Here is a 20,802-nt window from a genome sequence, read left to right as displayed (position 1 = left end):
AGAACATGCTATAAAAAGACAGGCCCACATAAAGCTCTGTTTTAGTGTTTTCTCTGCTCTAAAATGCTCACTTCGACTCAGGAAGGGCTGATAATGATCTGATTAAGCATTGCTGGTAGCAGGAAAAACACTAAAAAGTGCAGGGTACAGCAGGACCAGGTTTGTCTAAGGGTACAAGTGGTACAATCATGCCAGCAAAAATAAATAAATGCCCAACACGGCACAACAGAGCCTTTATTTTTCCTTTCATTTTTCACTGGACTGTACTTGCAGTCTCAGCATTCTGTCTTTGATCTGGATCGCATAACACTCTTTCACATATACACAATATTAACCAGGCAAGGTTAGGTATCCCCTGGTGTACCTTATCCCCCAAATGCTCCAGTATAATTTCCACTGACTGCAGTTTTTCTGTTTGTGAGTATCTGTCATTCACGTTCCACCAGCAAATAGAGAAAAACACACTGGTGGGGTTGAGTAATGGGAAAACACTATCAGGTTTGTTTGTCAGTGAACAACTTTCACACCAGAGACTTATGGAGGAAACTGACATTTATCTCAATGAACAACATAGTGTGACAGTTGAAGTATATCATCCCAAAGATTCAAGATCCAAGGACTTGTCCAGCATGCAAGCATCTTCCCTAAAATAAGGGGGTCCACCAATTGTGTTGCATTATATGGAGTGGAGACCCCCCATGATGGAAGCACAGTTGGCCAGGGAAGTCTAAAATATCTCATTAGCCATAATTTGAACTAAAAGCTTTGTATGGTGGTTTTAACAGTAGATATTGTCACAAAGCAGCTTTACAGATCTAGATTTAGATCGTTAATGAGCAGGCCAGAGGGGACAGTTGCAAGGAAAATCTCCCTGAGATGACAAGAGGAATAAACCTCAAAAGGAACTAGACTCAAAAAGGAACTCTGCCTGCTCTTGGGTGATAGTGGAATTATAAATCATTATATGGGTGTAGAAGATTAAAGACAAACAGTACCGAGTGTGTTAAGCAGCTCTAAATACATACAAATCTATAGTAGTTGGGTGATATTATCCACTGAAGCATGTGTGAGACTTGTGCATAAACTGTTTTTTGTCCAAATCTTTTGGGAACATCCATAGCAGCACTAGGTGAGTCACAAGTGCAGAAATAGAGCATCAGGATGAATCAGGCAGGTCCGCAGGATGAGAGGAGCTCACAACTAGGTGAAAACATTGAGAGAACAGAAATGTTTTCAGCTTTTAAAAAAAGGAGATTTTCCCAGAGTTTTTTCTCAGTCTTTGGAGAATCCTCATCCTTCTTCTGTTGTCTCTTGTTTTTTGATCTTCTTTTGCAAGTGTATGTGTTATGTCTCGCCTTGCCTTACTGTGTCAGTTTTCTGCCAGCTCTTATGATCATAGGCGATCGTTGTACTATTTTAAATATTTTATGCTTTGCTGGTGCCACAATGTGTGACCTAATATCTAATATCTTAACTATTCTCCTGTTCCCCTGTGAGGTTGTACATATAATACCCTCTGCTGCTTCACCTTGAATGTGAAATCGTGGTGAAAGTAAATATATGTGACTTTAAATATCACCTCCTTCTTGGTTCATTCTTGGTTCATTTTCTTTGTGTAAATGTCATGAAAGGCAGCAATAATCTGTGTACTGAGACCTTTATTCTTATTAAATATGCAATGCAATCAAACTAATTATGTTCTTGAAATGACCTCTGTCATTTCAACACCAGAATCAGCATCTCTCACAACACCATGTGGCCTTCAAACATGGCTGCCATGCACTTAAACTTCCAGCACACCTGATTACTGATCACAAACACCTGGACTCAATCAAACAGCCACAGTATATAAGGACTCTCATGCCACTACCTCTTGGTAAGGTATGTGCTCAGTGTTTTTGCACAGCCCTAGTTGCTACTGTTTGTTCATTGCCCAGCCTTAGCCTGTTTTTTGACCTAGTTTTTGCTCCATGTATTGGATTTGTCTGCAATTTGTGTACCTGCAACTGTGTCCGTATCTGCTGCCTGACAACCACTAACATCATGCTGTCCAGTTTAATCTTTTTTGTGACACTACAAATGCAAAAAAAAAAAAAAAAAAACTATATAAAAATAATTAAAAAAAAACTTTGGTCTCTTATCAACCCAGATACAAAAAAAAAGCATTTTAAATTTATGTTTAATAATTTTGTGTTTTATTTAGCCGGCGTGTTGACAATAATTTGGTATTCATGAAGAACGTTTGTACCTATCATAGCTCCTGATTTTGTGTAAATTTGCATATAAGTAGACACAGTAATGTGAACCTTGATTGATTGGCTAGAAAATTGTATATTTTTGGCTATGACTTACTGCAAATGAATATGGGTTACATTACATGCAGTGGTTAGTGCATACCAAAAGTGGTCCAAGGACGGACTGGTGAACTGGCGACAGGGTCATGGGCACCCAAGGCTCACTGATGCATGTAGGGGGCGAAGGCTAGCCCATATTGTACAAACCCACAGAAGAGCTACTGTAGTACGAATTGCTGAAAAAGTTGTGTAATGCTGACTACGATAGAAAGGTGTCAGAACACACAGTGCATCGCAGCTTGCTGCATATGGGGCTGAGTAGCCGCAAGCTGGTCAGAGTGCCCATGCTGACCCCTGTCCACTGCCGAAAGTGCCTACAATGGGCACATGAGCATCAGAACTGGACCACTGAGCAATGAAAGAAGGTGGGCTGGTCTGATAAATCACATTTTCTTTTACATCATGTGGGCGGCCGGGTGCATGTGCGTCAATTACCTGGGGAAGAGATGGCACCAGCATGCACTACGGAAGAAGGCATGCTGGCGGAGGCGAAGGTGCTTGCATTCATGTGGATGTTAATTTGACATGTACCACCTACCTATACATTGTTGCAGACCACGTATACCCCTTCATGGCAACGGTATTCACTGATGGCAGTGGCCTCTTTCAGCAGGATAATGCACCCTACCACACTGCAAAAAATTGTTCAGGAATGGTTTGAGGAACATTACAAAGAGTTCAAGGTGTTGACCTGGCCTCCAAATTCCCGAGATCTCAATCCGATCAAGCATCTGTGGGATGTGCTGGACAAACATGTCCGATCCATGGAGGTCCCACCTGGCAACTTACAGGATCTTAAACGATCTACTGCTAATGCCTTCAGAGGTCTTGTGGAGTGCATGCCTTGATGGGTCAGAGCAGTTTTGGCAGCACAAGGGGGACCTACACAATTTTTTAATGTTATGGCTGATATATATATATATATATATATATATATATATATATATATATATATATATATATATATATATATATATATATATATATATATATATATATATATATATATATATATAAGCCCATTTAGCATTTGCCAGGGCCCATGTTGACAAAGGTGAAGAATATTGGGACTCCATACTTTGGTCTGATGAGACAAAGGCAAAGCTTTTCAAAACTGATGCTCAAAACTGTATGACATCACAAGGGGGAAGATTACAATGAAAAATTCATGATACCCACAGTAAAACCTCGCTGTGGCTGTGTTCTTCTGTGGGGTTGTATGAATGCTACAGGTGTCGGGAAATTGCATTCTACTGATGGCATCATGAATTCATAGATGTACTGCAAAATACTGAAAGAGAACATCCTACCATTTCTACACGCCCTGGGTCGCCGGGCACTCTTGACATGATAATGACCCAAAACATACACCCAAGTCCACTGCTGCATTTCTGAAGAAGAACAGGTGGAAAGTGATTCAGTGGCCAAGCATGTCACCCAACCTCTACCCAGTAGAACTCCTGTGGGGAGTTCTGAAAAGACAGGTCAAGCATCCTTCTCCATCCAGCATTCAGGATCTGAAAGAGCTCATTGTTCAAGAATGGAGAAGAATAGACATGGCAGTATGTCGCCAACTTGTTCACTCCATGTCTAGAAGAGTTGGTGCTGTTCTTAAAAATCGTGTAGGCCATACAAAATATTAGATTTGGTAGAATTTGTGTAGGGTATATTCATTTTTGCAACACCTCATTTGAATTTGAAAATTGATTATATTCTTATCCTGTTGATGTTGGTGTCCAACCTTTTATGTTCTTAATAAAACAAATGTTTAATAAAACCGATTTTTGTCAAAATTCCACTAATTGTTCTCGTGTTCACTGAGAAATAGATAAAAATCTTAATATCTTAATTTTCAGGGTATACTCTTTTATGCTGTGTACTACTGTATATACATTTTATATAGTGCAGTTGCAGACTTGTTTCTTTCTTTGCATGCACAAATCTCTCATAATCAACCAACTTTCTGATTAGACTGAAATATTTCAATTACATCAGAAATCATAAGACATTCCTCTTTCATAGTATGACTTTCCATAGGAAGCTGGCTCAGCATTTTTGTTCAGTGACAGCCCAGGTTGGGAGGAAATTGAGTTGAAACATGACATTTTGTTATTATTAGTAGAAGTCATCTTCCTGCCTGCTTCAGCATGATGATGTAGTCAAAAAACTCGGGAGACATTGAGAAACATTGAATTTTGATGGAATTATGGAAAAACATTCATTTTGTTGTTGATGTGATTGACACCATTGAAGGTTTGATTTCCTTGGACATTAGGTTAATTAAATGGATAATGCAGTAAAACACATCTAGTAAAGGATTCTCAGATGATACAGATAGCTGTTAGAAGTCTTTTTCTTGAAAACAGTTTTTCAGTGTGTAATTACAACATGTTGTGTGTATATTTTTTCTGCATGAGAGTTATTATGCTCTGTGCATAATAAAGTCATCAAGAAGTGACACTCCATTGAGTAAGGACGTCTCATTTGGCAAATATGATTCCTCCTGTCCTTTCCTGGCATCTTTTCCACCCCTATTCAGAGGAAGAACCAAGGAATGGAAACAAGGAAGTATAATCGAAGAAAAGTAAATCAGCTAACTGGTATTAATGGTGTAAAAGTATTTTTTCCCATTATAAATTATAAATAACCTGGGTAGCATGCAGAACATAATAAAAAAAAAAATCTGTTTAAGTAATGTGTATAATGATGCAGAAATGTATTATGCATTATTTCATCAAAAAGTGGCAGTTTAGAAAATTGTGGTCTGGTTTGGACTTCTTGTCTGTTAACATAGGCCTCCTGTCAGTCTTATTATAGATGCTCCCTTATGCTTATTAACTCCACCCCATCTCAGTCTGCTTGGAAAGGAAAACATGGAGGAATCCAGTAAGTACGGAGACCCTAAGGGGACATGGTGATGGAAAAAATATGAGATGGGAGGACAATTTATATTTCAGTGCTTTTTTGTCCCCTCGAGAAACTTTGCGTTCGCTCACAAAATTTCTGCGTTCTCTCGCAAAGGTATTTGACGCAAAGTTTCTCGGGGGGAACGGAAACATTTTGTGAGCGAACGTAAAGTTTCTCGAGGGAATGCAAAAGTTTTGTGAGCGAATGCAAAAGCATTGAAATATAAATTTTCCTCACATCCCATGTTTTTTTTCATCACCATGTCCCCTTAAGGGCTTCGAAGGTAAGCCCCCAGTGCAGCCAGATACCATTACTGTGAGCAAAAAAACATGCTATGCTTCTAAAAGCTTCATGAAAGAAATGTAATACAACTAGAATAAATTGGTAGCACTTTTCTGAGATGGAGAAATGTATTACTGATTTATTTTATTGTCATTTATTTCATGACAATCTTTGGTAACGCTAACTCTAATTGAACTTCATTGGCCACCATTTGGCACATAATTTAATTGTGATTTAGCAGCCTAATTTAGACGGAAGACCATCGACCATCAAATCGCGCATATAACTACAAGATTAAGGATGACCCGCGAGGTTAAATGTTAAGCATGCCGCACATAGAATTTTGGGAGCTAGCATTTGCTAGCAATGTATGGTGATGAACGATGGATATAAGAAAGTGGCTTAATGCTAAAGGAAAATTCAACAGACAAAAATAAAGAAACACCCAACTTGGAATCGGAAGAAAGACAGGCTGTGGGAGGAGAAGGACAAGGGCATGAAATGACAACAGAAGGCCAAGCTAACATTAACATTAGCCCTGCAGCTGGAGCTCCACCGCTATCTTCAGTTCACAGGAGATTGGGTGTGAGTGGACCACGACTTCAGCCTCCAGATGATCTTGGAAATGAGATAATAATCAAGTAGTTCTACGGCAATACCCTGGCTGTCTCTTTCTGAACAAGAGTCGCTCTTACAGTGTGTGAAAATTTATACTCAGTATTGCAGAATGTCTTCACTGACCACGGTCGGTCCATGCGCCATGCACGTAAGGCATGCAAATGCCCGAATGAATGGAAAGACAAGGTTCTCAGGAGATTTCACACTGAGACACGTCACCTGCAGCTCTTTTAACAATGACTTCAAAAACTATTCACTCTTACTCAAACTGAAAATGCTGTGCTCTGTCTCTGACTTTTTTTCTGTTAAGGAGTGCATGATTAGAGTTTGTAATGTGTTTTTGTATCAAAGCTGAAGTATTATCAGCAGTCTCGGTTTTTTTGTCATATAGTGGTGTTGTCATTTTTACCCTGTAAAAGTACATAGTGAAGTGACTTGTGGCCAAGTATAGTGACCCATACACGGAATTTGTGCTCTGCATTTAACCCATCTAACCCATCCAAGTGCACACACACAGTAGTGAACACACACACACACAAACACACACACTGTGAACACACACCCGGAGCAGTGGGCAGCCTTTTTTGCTGCGGCACCCGGGGAGCAGTTGGCGGTTCGGTGCCTTGCTCAAGGGTCTCACCTCAGTCGTGGTATTGAGGGTGGAAGAGAGCGCTGGTCATTCACTCCCCCTACCTACAATCCCTGCCGGACCCAAGACTCGAACCCACAACCTTCAGGTTCACCTTCGGGTTGCAAGTCCGACTCTCTATCCACTAGGCCACGACTGCACGTGTCTAACCATGTTTTAAGTCCGGACCCCCTGTGAAAACTGAATGCCCCCCCTTCAAATGGTTCTGGCTACAGGGCTGGATGTCTTCTTGAATAAAATACCTTTCATACCATACCATATCCGCCTGAGTCTAAAGGCACTGACAGAAACCGAGGGCAGCATCTTATGCATTATTCATGATTGCATTATGGTTGCATTTCCATATTTGGCAAATGCTTTTATCTAAAGCAACTTAAAATTAAGGCAGAATACAATAAACGTCTGATCGACTTAAGCTCTGAGCTACAACTACCCTGTATACGGCATTTACAAACTACTGGGTGTGATATTCTCTTCGCAAATGTATTTTAGGCTAAGAATCCAACTTCTCTTACTTACACATAGCATGTAACGTACCTCTATATTTACTACTCTTCCAAGAGCCACTACTGATCTTGTAATATTTACTATTCAGTATCTTTCACTCTCTAGAATTTTCTTCCCCACTGCAGTATTTTTCTCTCTTTGCATTTTTATTCTTTTTTTTCTCACATGTATTCGTTCCTGTTTCGCTGTCAAATTGAGTTTTGGTTTTGATTTTGTTACATAATCCTTTTTTCTCTCCGTTATTAAATTTTTTCTTTCTTTTCTTTTTCTTCCCTTTTTCTTTTTCCCTCTCCCTCTCTTTGGAGTGGCTTTAATAGTCCATAAAAAATGTAACTTCATACATTGCTTACAAAGTCGTTATTGTCATCCAGGAGTGGGTGGTGTCAAAAAAAAAAAGTGCAAAAAAAACAATCATAACTTCAGGGTGGATTAGAGCCAAAATAAAAAACTAAAGAAGACTGAGAAAACCAGACAGACTAAACAACCCTACACAACAAAAATAGACAAAAACTCATCCGTGACTCCAAAATATGGCCAAAATTAAATGCCATGTACTGCTGTATCCTGGCTGATCATGGATGAATTCAGAAAATTAGCCTATTTACAAAAGATTAGTAGCTTACAGTCACGGAGGATTACAGCCTTCTGTGCCGCCTGCAACAAAGAAATAAAGAAAAAAATTAATCTTCAACGGCTCTTTAACAAATTTACAGCTGGCTGTGCTGCCTTGCTCGAAGCCATGCAGGATGAACCCTCAGGGTAGCTTGGTCATCAGCACAGCAGAAATGTATTTATTTTTTTGTGATGTGGCTTAGCCAACCTGAGCATGGATTTGAGAATATCCTGTTAGATCCCGACACAGGCATCAGACTTCACCATCATGCAAGACACAAAAGACAGAAAGAAACTAATAAATAAACATGATTTGTTCTCAGGATATAACAGAAATCACAATGAACCTTTTTTATATAACTTTATAACAGTCACAAACTCAATATATATTTATATACTTGAATTTATAACTTGAGAACTCTAGGCTTTCGTCCATAGCCCTGTGTGTAATCTTAAATAGTAATGATGTATTATACTAGTTACTGCACTGTTACTAAGGAAAGGGGAGGTGTAAGCAATGCTACATTAGATATACAGTCATGTAGAATAAGTATGGAATAAAACATCACAGGGTAGTTTGGTGTTTCCTCCCCAAACATGGTGGCCTACTTTTTAAAGAACAAACATGAGGTGAAATTAAGATAAACTAAGAACAATCCTATCAACAAATACATTTTAAAGTTACGGTATATTCCAAATAGTTTGATATTTGCTTTTAAATATGCAAAATTTTAGGCAAACATTGTAATGAAGTAATATATAAAGCATGACATGGTGTGCTGTTAAATGAAAATAATCAACTGTTACCACCCATTAGTTTCCGATAACAGCACAACCCAAAGTGTTTTATTATAACTACACGGTGTCCCAAAAGTCTCCATACGTAGGGGACTACATGCCAGCACCACGTCATTTGTGCCTTCGTCAGTGGATGTTTTTAGATGTCCACTTCTTGGTTGGTCTGTAACACTTCCAGTCTTTTTGAATTTGTTAATAAGTTTAGCAACAATGTCATGCATGATGCGCTTGCCATGTTTCCTGTTAAAGTCCATCCCAACCTTGCGAAAGCTTCCTGATCCAGCCATTTTGCTAAAGCCATTTTGCTAAAAAAAAAAAAAAAAAAAAGTGTTAATTTCCCCTAAGTATGAAGACTATGGGACACTCTGCATTACATTTTTTATTTATTAAAGAATGATATGTTGTATTTTATCAATGTTTAAATGTGTTAAATGTTAAATGTTGTGGAACACCCACAAAACAAGTTAGTTCTTGTTATCACTTACGTTATAGCAGCTATAAACAGTCATTTCCTCATATCAATTTTCTCGCGCTTGTAGTTAAAAGACTTTCCTATGTCAAAAAACTTAGTGTTAGAAAACACTGACACTTAAGACTCCTTTCAAAAAATGCTTAAAATATCTTCTTACAGAAAATTTCACCATGCCAATGATTATATGTTTTTCTTATATAACAGCAAGTTTTCAGTTTTCAATCCATTTATTATTAAGTTTTGATGTGAAGTGTCCACCATACAAGTATCTATGAATTAGTTGTTACTATAGGAATGAAAACATGTTAGAACAAGTTATTGTATTAAGTTATTAATATAAACCCGTGATTTGAATTACAGTTGGAACTGCTGTCAGAGCTGCTGTTATAGAAAATGAATCAACTGTAGTATAAGAAGATATGAGATTATCTATCAAGAATCATCCTGCATAGATCCAACTGCATAGCTTCAGAAGCATGAGACAGCTGTCAGGCTGAAAATTCTTGTTTGTGCTCACTTCGCCACCTGAATAATTTATGACTCAGGCTGGCATCAGAGCTCAGGTGTTAGTCTGCAGAGTGATCTTTAATATACAATTGAGGGAACATTCAAGATGACTCAGTCAAAAGGCCAAACTTCCAGGAACACTTAAAACAAGTGCAAGTTATTGGATGTTATTGCATTGGAGGGATGTGGAGATTGGTTGAGGTCAATCTGTGATGTGTTTTGACTGAGGCTTTTGACATATATCTAAATATTGGATTTTGGTGCCTGAGCTCAAAAAGCCTGAATTAGACAAACCTGAATAACTGGCAAAAGTTGCAGTGAGGCAAAGCTGGTAGTGGCACACTGCAAATAATATGACCAGCTGAATGAAATCAGCAAACTAAAAGCTATGCAAAGAAGTGAAAAATCTAAATTATCAATAAATCAGCTTCAGGCTCACAAATATTTCAAGTCAACAGTACAGTTATACAATATAGGACTAGTGCTAAGTATATTTATACCCTTACTTAACATTTTACATTGTGAAACTGTACAATATATACAAAGATGTGACAAATTAAAGGAAAAAAACAGTTGCTGTTTTACTGGGAAACAAGGATCAGGTGTTCCGAATCAGCCATTATCCCTCTGCCTCATCCCCAAATCCCTCCATCACAAGATGCACACCAATAGTTCAGGTATAGTTCAGGATACTCTCTCATCGGGTTCTGCATAAGGTTCCGCCAGAGGTAAAATGAGAATATACAACTCACTTTTGTATTGCATGCACAGGTTCACTAGTAAATAATAAAACATTATTCCTATCTGTTAGAAATGCTAGGAACAACTAATAAAATTCATGTTGCAAATTTATGCAAGGAAAGATAAGGACATTTCATTACCATTTAATTAATTAATGATAATTAAAATAATTGGTTTGTTAAACTGTGAGGCACACAGAAGTGTACAAGTTGACAACATCGAGAAGCAGCGTACATAATAATTGGGGAAACTTTTTTAGTAAAACAGATGGCTTTCCAATGTCACTCTTTTTCATAATGTGAAAAATGAATAATGTGATGCTGTGAGCTTAACAATTATTGTATAAGCAACTGCTTTTGTATTAATGGCTCAGTATTATTGCAAGGGCTTTTGACTGTTCAAAAATATAGACAGATTCACCAATTCGCCCTGTTTTTGGGTTTGAAATGAATGCCTACTCAAGCAAGTTTTCTTGATATATCAACATTTGTTCTGACAGACTGTCAGAATAGTTCTATGCAACGAGAGGTATAAAAATGTTCATAGTATGATAACTGTATAGCCTAATATTGCAGTTTGAGTCTGAGGTGGTATAATACATCCATGCAATCCATGTATAATCCATCCAATGCAATGTCATCCATTAAACCTTCATCAAACTTTGAAAGTGCTCACAGCTCTCAATAAGTGGTTATATAGATACTTTTTACATTTTCTCGCAGGGCAATGTTTCATCTAGACAGATAGCATAAAGCTTAACAATCTCTTAGCCCACATTTAAATTTGGTTCAACAAGCTTTAAAGTTCATTAGTGCTCTTGCTGCTGATTCTTCATCTCAGGAGCAAGATTGATGCTCTACTAACTTTAACGCTGACCTTGTTGCTTTTATCCAGTTAAAGCTAAAGTGGATTGTTTTTCATGCATTGTGTGTGGGTATGTCTTCCTGAATGTGAACTATCCCTGTTGTCTTTCTTCCTCTCGTCCTTAGACATAACCAATTACACCAGTTAATGGTCTGGCCAGTGGCTTTCTGCAGAAATATTTTTAAATCTCTGTGTCTCTGTTCTGTGCCACTACTTTCAAAAGTGCACTTCTTCAACACAAAGTTAAAGTGGGAATAGGGTACAGAGGTGCCACTATCAATGGTTTAGCCGTAGAATTTACAATTTTCGAGCCTTTGCTATGCTGAGAGAAGAGATACATGAAAACTAGGCTTTTCTGCTTTTTTAGCTAAAGCAGCAGTCAGACAATACACAGATAAAGACAAGATAAAAGACCTGTCACTGAAGGGGAAAGGATGCAGGATGTGAAAGATGGTTACATTTGCTTCACACCAAATTTAACTGGGTGAATTCACAGGCCTCAGTCTTTTGAGCCAATAGAAATCAAGTAGTCTTGTAGTTTTGGTTGGTGAAAAAATGCACTGCAAAAAATCTTAGCAAGTGAAAATGTCATGAATATAGTCAAATTTGTCTAATGGGTCATCCCAAATTCCAAAAAGGTGGTTGCTTCAATGTCTTCAAATTACTTTGAACTTTCTAGCCTAAGATTGATATTTGAAACTGAGAATTAACAAGTACTGTTGATCAGATATTAATACTTCACAAAATATAGATGGTTTTATATTAAAGGGTGTCAGATTTCTTGCACAAATAAGCTTTATTCACTTTTTGTCTTTCAATGATCCAACACAGTTGTGCTCTTGTAAACATTTTCCGGTCAGAGCAGAGGTACTTCTCAGAGATATCAGATAATGTCAAACTTGTACCTGTCTTATTCTCGGAAATAAAGTGCCTTCAAAATGGATGAAAATACAGTATTTGCATTAAAAAGTCATTCTGAAGCACTCACAGAAAGGTCACTATTGTACTGTAGCTACAGACTTAAACAATTCTGGATATTTATAGTAGTTGGTTATTAAAAAAAAATGTGGTTATTTATAAAAACATATTTTTACTATTTGCAACTGCTATTTTTTTTTATTTAGTTATAGAATATTCCATACATTATATATTTTCCTTCTTGTAGCTTGTATTATGCCATGTGTGGAATATAAACACAAAGTTTCATCTGAAAAAGACCAACAGGTTTAGAGATGTAGACATACATATGACATATGGTACACCCACCCCAAATTTCATTTGGTATTATAAAAATTCAAGACTACGTGTATCTAACTGCCAATGTTTATGCACAAATGTAGATGTAATGGTAACATATTAAGTACTAGAGACGTTAGCTCAGATTAGCAAGTGACATCTTGGGCACAATTTCTTTCCAGGTATCACAGCTGTTACTTCTTCTTTTGATGAGCTCTACATGACTTAATTTGTAGCAATCTGCTTCAGAATTTAAGAGTACACCAACAGAACAAGAGAAAATGGATGCTATGACAGCTATTGCACTAGACATGATGATAAATTGAGACAATAAGGCCTGTGCTGTTTTCACAGGCTTTTATATGCACAGAAGCAATCCCAAAATCCCTGTGACATCAGATCTATAATTAAGCAATACTTCTAGGCAGCAGAATATTTTACTGATAATTGGTCTGTGGAGAATTCTAGGAAATTAGGGTAATTCCCATTGCTTCTGCAGTGATAATGTTAGCAAATATATATATATATATATATATATATATATATATATATATGTATATATATATATATATATAAATACACACACACACACACACACACATATATATGCGTGTGTGTGTGTGTATTTATATATATACATATATATAAATACAATTTGAAACCTTATAACTAAGAATAGAAGCAATATCCACAATGGTGGTGGCATTGTACGAACCAACTTCTATAACAGTCTAGCAAGTTTCAAGTCTATGATCTTTCTATGAGTGTATGAAAAGTGAATCAAAATGATTTTTTTGTGCAAATATTTGCATATTTTAAAACAGCCTTGCTACAGACAGACTTGATGTTTTCTTACTGGTGCTTGGCTGAAAAAAAGAAAAGCTGCCTCATCCACCAACCTACCCTGTGGCTTTGGGAGTTTTGTGGTAATATTTTTTTTTCTCTCTCTCTCTTCATGCTAGGATCTTCTGGTAAGCAATGATGTCACCTGTGTAGGGTGGACTGTGGGAAACTGTAGATATGAGGAGTTTCAAGTATTGGTAGATGGGATGAAATGTATGTAGGCAAGTGGTGGTAATGATGTCAGCAAGAACCTTTTGGAATATCATTTCAAATAAGAACATTAGCTATGCTTCATGTTATCCCTTGTGAAAACAAACTTTATTGAAATTCCAGCCACATCAACATGCCTCCAAACACCCGATTAAGAGGCCCACTGGGCTTTCATGTTCACGCGCTCCATCTGAAAAGCGGGCCCTAGTATCTACTCCTTGTAAATCTCCAGGGAATGTTCTCCAGCCTGAGAAAGGGAAGCAAGTATAGAGAATGACTAATTGCAGCATCTTTGCCACCTTTTCTGCTTTCTGTCAGGGCCCTTCAGATTCATGGGAAGGTACAGCTCCTAGCCTCTGTCCAGACGGGGTCCAAACAAATATGGTTAAGCAATGGGATAAGACAGCAAAGATGTGGGGTGAGGGGAAGGAGAGAGGGGGAGGAACCAGGGAAAGCAGGGGCAATAAATCAAACAGGAGCTGAGCGGCAAGAGGGAAATCTCAGTCAAGCTTTCCACTGCCATTCCTCTTGGCTCATCAGAAGGGCAGCCAAACTCTTTATTCATTTTCCATGAGTACATTTTTAGCATGTGGGCATTATCAGAAGTGAGAGCTATTCAGTCAGTGAGAAGATTTACTGTATATGGTTAACCCTTGTTGAGTGTACTCTATAGGAGACTCCACACCTGCATACGAAGGTGACTTTTTAAGATCTATTCCAGTCCTGTAGGAAGGACTATATGGCCAAAAGTTTGTGGACACCTGACCATAACACTCATTGAATGCGCCTTTCCAGATTTAGCCCCTCTTTTGCTGTTATAATAACCTCCACTCTTCTGAGAAGACTTTCTACTAGATTTTGGAGCATGGTTGTGGCCATTTGCCGATTCAGTGACAAGAGCATTATTGAGGTCAGCCACTGATGTCAGAATCTATTTATGGTCAAGTTTTAGCCTCTTGGCAGATGCAACCATGTTTGTCCAAAAGCTCCTGGGCATTCCTTATGCCATCACCACAGAACAGGCCCAAAATCACATAACTATATTTTAAAACGGGGTTGAAATTTTGAGCTTTTTCCTTTTGCACAGCTTCCTTCTTCACCAAACATGCCAATGGTGTGCAAAGCTGAAGTCTTTTCATCTCATCTGACCACAGCACACACATCCAATTGTAGTTTCAGTCACTCTTGGTAAAATTCAGGAGCCAAATTTCCTGGATTGCTTTCAGGAAAGGCTTCTGTAGTGCAATTCTTCCAGTCAGCTTACTGTCGAGATGATTGCATGACTCTGATGTCATTCACCATATAATCATAAAATTGCATTGCATGACTCTGATGTCATTCACCATATAATCATAATGATCCACTACAGATGGAGCACCTGTCATGTATCACACTGCTTATTAGCCTTTTGTTTTCCTGCCCATTCATCTTACAGCTTTCCTTATAAGTTTCCTTACATGGTATTGACTTGTGTTCTTGCTAATTGCTCATTGCCTTTTGTAATTAGCCACATTGTGCTTAATATATTTACACTTTTATGGTTAGTTTGGGTATTTAGTGTTTTAATTCCTAGTCTGTTGTCTTTAGATTACTGTCTTCTAGTACTAGTATTTTTCATGGCCTGGCGTCTGAACTCTAATTATGGACATCCCTATAATATTCCCCGTTTCCTGACCCCAACCTTGAAACTTTGACTTATGCTTCTACGAAAACCCCAGAGAGACTGCACATGTCCCTTGTCTCCTTGCTATTGTTACTCAAGATCACTCTGGCAAGTCCATTCACTTCATCTGTGTTGTGTCAAATTTTGAAACACCCCCATTCAGGATCAAGGCCTTAATTAATCAGTGGGTCAAGGAAAGAGGAGAAAAAAGATCACCAAATTACATGGCAAACTTTAAAGGTCATCACTCTTTTAATCAGAACTGCCATCCTCTTTCACAATGCTCCAAAAGAAAACCAATGGTTTTTTTGTGTCTTCTGGGTAAAACTTTGGCATATTGTTCAATACCAATTTCCCATTACAAGCAGTATATACTTTAATCACTCAATATCCAATTCTAATGCCATTTGTTATCGAGCTTTTCAAAGAGCACGGATGCTAATTGAGGCTAAACAGGGGTGCTTTTATTACATTTGAGTGCTTCTCAAGCCCTGATTAGGGTCTAGTGAAAGTAGGAGCTGACATTATGAATGGGGGGATACAATAGGAGAAAAACTGAACTCTGAATTCATGACATTTAACAGGGCAATTTGGATGACAGTTTTTTCAAAACTGTCATTTAATAGGCAAATAGCATTATTTCAAATTACAAAACCATTATATGAAACATGACTGTGTCCTTCTGACATATTCTCATGTTTTGTTGCTCGAGGTCAGTCAGCTATTGACCTTTTGTATGGCCACACAGAAAACAATAGACAATTCTGGTAGTTTGTGCAGGGCTGTAAATCCTTGTGATGATCAGGGATGGATTAGCAAGTGCTGGGCCCCTCTCTTCACCCCTCTATGCATGAACCAATGTATAGAGACCTGCAGTGTATTTGAGTAGTCCTTGTGCTAAGCAGAAAGCAGGCTTACTTTAGGGAACTGGCTTCTTTCTTGCTTTTAACCTCACAACTTCCAAATCCACCAAATCATAAAAGTCCACCTCTTTAACAAGATTCGACTCAATGGCCAACAATGACATGTTCAGTTTTCTTTGGCCCATTTTAGTTCATTTTTAAACCAATCCATTTCGGACAATGAACATCCTCTAGTATATCTTGGCTTGTTTTCTTTTCATCGTCACACTTAGTGTGGATTTATAGTTATCCATGTCTTATCTAGCTCCAGTTTAAAGCAGTTAGGACCTAACTGACTGCTCAGTGGTTACAAATTCACACCCAAAAACAGATTTTATGTGTAGTGTTTTATGTGACAGCATAATGGCCTAATTCACTTCACATCTGTACTCGTTGAGGGTGACCTGGGCTCCTAGGCACATGCCCAGTCGTTAATCCATCCCCTGGTGATGATTGTAAGAGTATTCAACTTCATTTACAAAGCTCCTTGGTGTGGGACTTGGTTGACTGAATCTGGAGCATTGGGCATTGCTGTTGGAGATGGGAATTTAATTACAACTAATCTTTTTTAAGTCACAGGGTTGGTAGCTTTGTCAGATTGGAAGACACGATAAGGATAAATGAGACCCAGAGCCCATGGTGAGATTGAAGATCAGGCTGTTTCTCTTTCCCAAACCGTCTGATTTCTCCCTCCCCTCTCAACAGCTGCATTTAAAAGGCTAATAAATGCCTGTGTGAGACATGTACTGATATTAAACGCTGATACTAGAAGAATAATAGCACATGGTAGTCCCTCCTTCCAGAGGTGGGTGGTGACAATAAAGATGAGGAACCATATCTGCAACAAGGCTGTGCTTTTTACTTCACCACCTTGTTAAGTCTGAATTTGAGGTGTTTTGTATTCATGAAGACATCCATAATAAGCAGTCATTCTTGCTTTTATTGTTTCAGCATTTTTGATTCTTTAGTATGCCTTGGGTACCGTATTTAGCAACTACAATCTTAAAAACAGGGTTCTTTGAAGGTTTCGTAAGTAATAACATGGAAACAAGTGTGTGGTTGTGGTTTTAATAGAGCAGGATTCATGCAATCCTTAACATGTCCTATATTTGTTTTCGTTAATATATAAAAATGAAAACCTTTAATATTGGTCTTTCATATGAAGATGGTCTCACAGTTATAAATTTGTAAGAATTCACACTAGGGACATATTTCTATTCCAGATAGGCCTGCCATATCATGACCTTTTGGTTGAAAATCAAAAATCTCCATCTTTAGAGGATACTTTATTCCCTGGTGGTATTATTTTGTTTTCTATATTGCAAAATGTTTGATGTAATATTTGGAAAAAAAGGGTTCTATCTGCTAGCTAATCATAATCCAGATTGAATATGCAACATTTTCCCATGTCAGAAAACTTACTGACAATAGAGACTCCTTCCATAAATATGAAATAAATGTCTCCTTACAGAAACCTACATACCATTATACAATTTTCTTTGTTAAAAAAAACAACATGGTATTAATCCTTTTATTATTAGCTTTAGATTGCTTTAACCATTAATATAGAAATGAGCTGCTGTTATAGAAAGTTAACTGGCATCTTCTGATCAATCAGATTTGAGAATTCTACAGTGCTGTGGTATAATAAGTTTTCATTTTAATTTTCATATGACTATATCTTTAAATGTATTTTAAGGTAAAACATCTTGTTTAGGAAAAGCCTGAAATTTTGAATTCTACATGTAGAGCTTAGAGAAAACTTTTAGAAAAACTTATTGAAGAGAATAATGGGTTTAAGATGTGTTTTGCCACTGTGTTATACCATTTATTGAGACTTGAGAGAGAAAATAAAACCAAAGAGTAAAACCTTATAAAACAGTACTTGAGTTAAAGAATAATAACGTTATACCTGTGTTTGGTCATTTATAATTTTATTATAATTTTCTCAGACTTCCTTGTAAATTTTATGTAAAACTGAAGCAGGCCTAAGGTGAGTTTAAGCCCTGTTGAACTATAAATGGAGATAATGCTAAGGACATGATATATCATCTAACAAATATGAGTTCCTTTTATAAGATCTATGCAAATAACATTTTCAAATACAACATTTTTCTAAATCATGTTAGACCCAAGGTTTCCAGGTGCTTGGGTTTGATATATGGCTTGGACTGTGAACCATGTAAAACTATCAGTAATGACCTTTCCTTTCTGTTGCACCATTACTTTCCCCTGTAGCCCAGGCTCTATCTCCGGAGGAAAAAAAATAAAACTTTTTTTTGCCAAAGCAGAATGAGCAGACATATAGAGATATGGAACTCCATAGAGGGCAATGATGCAGTAAATGATTGTGATCTGCTTCTGACATGCCATTAAGAAACAATCCACAAAAAAAACCCCATGTTACTGACTTTTGGGTTTTTTGAACAGATTTTGCAGGGTCACTTTAGGATTAGATCATTCTGTCTCTGACAAGTATCACTGCAGAATACAGAATGAGGCACTTTGTTAAGCCTGAAGTTCACAAACAGGGAGCTGATGTCCTAGTCAATGGTGCATAGAAGAACTTGGATAATATACTGGTGCAAAAAAAAACCTAAGTAGTTATACTATTAATGCCATGGAATATGTGCTGTAGATGATGTCAAAAAAGCTTCACCAGTCCTTGAAATGTGCTAGATGTTTGTTTTTTTAGTTTTTTCTTAATTGTATTGATAAATTAATGAAGAGCTAATAGTGATCATAATAACAAGTCTATTTTAAAGTGATATTCTAAATAGCTTAATACCCATTTTTGATAATGCAAATGAATGGAAGTTTTAAGCAGATACTTAGATGAAGTAAGGTATAAAACATGACAGGGTGTGCTGTTATAGGAAAAATAATCAGCTGTTACCACCTCCAAGTTGATTATGTTACAATAAAAGCATCTCCCAAAGTGTTTTATTCCTTTTATAATGCAGGAATTCACCAACAATTACAATTTTTTATTAATTAAAGATCAACATGTCATACTTTTTTTATCCATTTATGGTTACACTGTTGTGGACTGTCCACAAAACTAGCAAAAAATGTTTTAGCAGCTACAAACAGTCACTCCCTCACTAGCCTGTTTTCACACTCTCTTAAGACCAAAAAAAAAAAAAAAAAACCCACACAAACTAGAAAGCGCAAATGGAAATGGAAAGTGGAAAACTCACTCACTGTGACACAGGAGACTCCTTCCATAAATATCTACATACAGTATTTCTCTGTAAAATAATGTTTTTAAAATATGTTGTGTAGGTAGTTACTATAGAAATGGCATGCTACTAGAACGACTTCATTGATATAAAGCTGTGATTTGAAGTACAGCTAGAACTATTGTCAGAGCTGCTGTTATAGATAATGAATCATCTGCTGTTATAGATAATGAACATCTGCAGACCTTTGGTATTAATAAAGATATTGATAGTGTGATATTTGAACAGTCACACCTGTGTAGAGACACTACAGAGGGAATGTTGACCCTCACCATTCCGCTTTATGGGAATGTTCACTGTGATAAGCTCCATGATTGCACAGGAAATGAGCATCAACCCCTCTATCATGCTGGCAGCTATGACTCACTGTGAGATCGGTGCTTCATATGGGAGTTTAATTGCCGGTGAGTGGGAGGCGTTGCTGAGAGAGCTACAGAAGAAAAGCCATCCGTGTACTGACCTCATGCACTAGATATCAAGGCTACATAAACAACTTTATTGGCTTTGTTCTTATTTTTGAGCAGAGCTGCTATAGGATGCTGTGGACAATGTCCCAAGAGGGTTGATCTAGAACAGATGCAGAGAAAACAATAAATCTTAAGTTGGGGACAGTGTTTTGACAAAGCCCAGTCTCCAAGGTTATTCTCACCAGCTCTAATCAGATGCATCATATGTGTGGAAAACTTGCTGTCAATAACATAGATCTAAAAAAAGTTAGTAATGGGTGGGAATTGTCAGAGGACAATTTTATTTCAAGGCCCACTCTGTAATTTACACATCTTGATCCATCAGAAAGAAAGGCCATATGCACTTGGGTACAGTGCACTGTAATTATTAGCAGTCTCTGTAATTTCTCTCAGCCGCGGTTATAATAAGTGTTCCCCGTGCTCGCTGAAGGCTCATCTGCATTCAAGACTTTTGTTCTTTGTTCCACCCTTTACAGATCACACAACAAACTCTTTCCAATTCGCACCATAATCTCTTTACAATTCACACAACATTCTAATTCCATGTTATGTTCTATGACAGCTTTAAATTGTTAAAAAATTATTAGGAGCTTCACATGTATTCAGGCAACATACAATACAAAACTATTACATCACAGTACTGTTGAATTCTCCAGTCTGATTTGGTCAGAAGGTTCTATAACTGCAGTAAATGGATAAAAATAATGTCATTTTACTAAATAAAATGTAATCATTGGCAAATTGCTATGCTACAAAATGAATAAACAACTCCCATGTGTTGTTATTGGAAAATAATCACCTTTGGGGCAATCCTAATTCTGCTTTGTAACCTCATCATTGATTATTTTCCTGTAACAGCAAAAAAAAACCACACTGAATTTGATCAAATAATAAATACACTGTACACCAATCAGCCATAACATTAAAA

At 37.4% G+C, this 20,802-nt stretch overlaps 1 long non-coding RNA gene across 1 annotated transcript in view; it reads left to right on the top strand.

Annotated features, from left to right (window-relative positions):
- The first annotated feature begins 10,381 nt into the window (after positions 1-10,381).
- The window catches only part of LOC128317613 (uncharacterized), an 81,637-nt gene continuing 71,216 nt past the window's right edge, over positions 10,382-20,802 (top strand). The window contains exon 1 of the long non-coding RNA XR_008301141.1: positions 10,382-10,434. This is a non-coding gene — a long non-coding RNA (uncharacterized LOC128317613). The remainder of the gene's footprint in view (positions 10,435-20,802) is intronic.

The sequence above is a fragment of the Pangasianodon hypophthalmus genome, chromosome 27, assembly GCF_027358585.1.
Source record: "Pangasianodon hypophthalmus isolate fPanHyp1 chromosome 27, fPanHyp1.pri, whole genome shotgun sequence".
Classification (NCBI taxonomy): Eukaryota; Metazoa; Chordata; class Actinopteri; order Siluriformes; family Pangasiidae; genus Pangasianodon; species Pangasianodon hypophthalmus.
The sequence above is the reverse complement of the archived record's forward strand: the minus strand, read 5'-3'. Positions and strand labels throughout refer to the sequence as shown.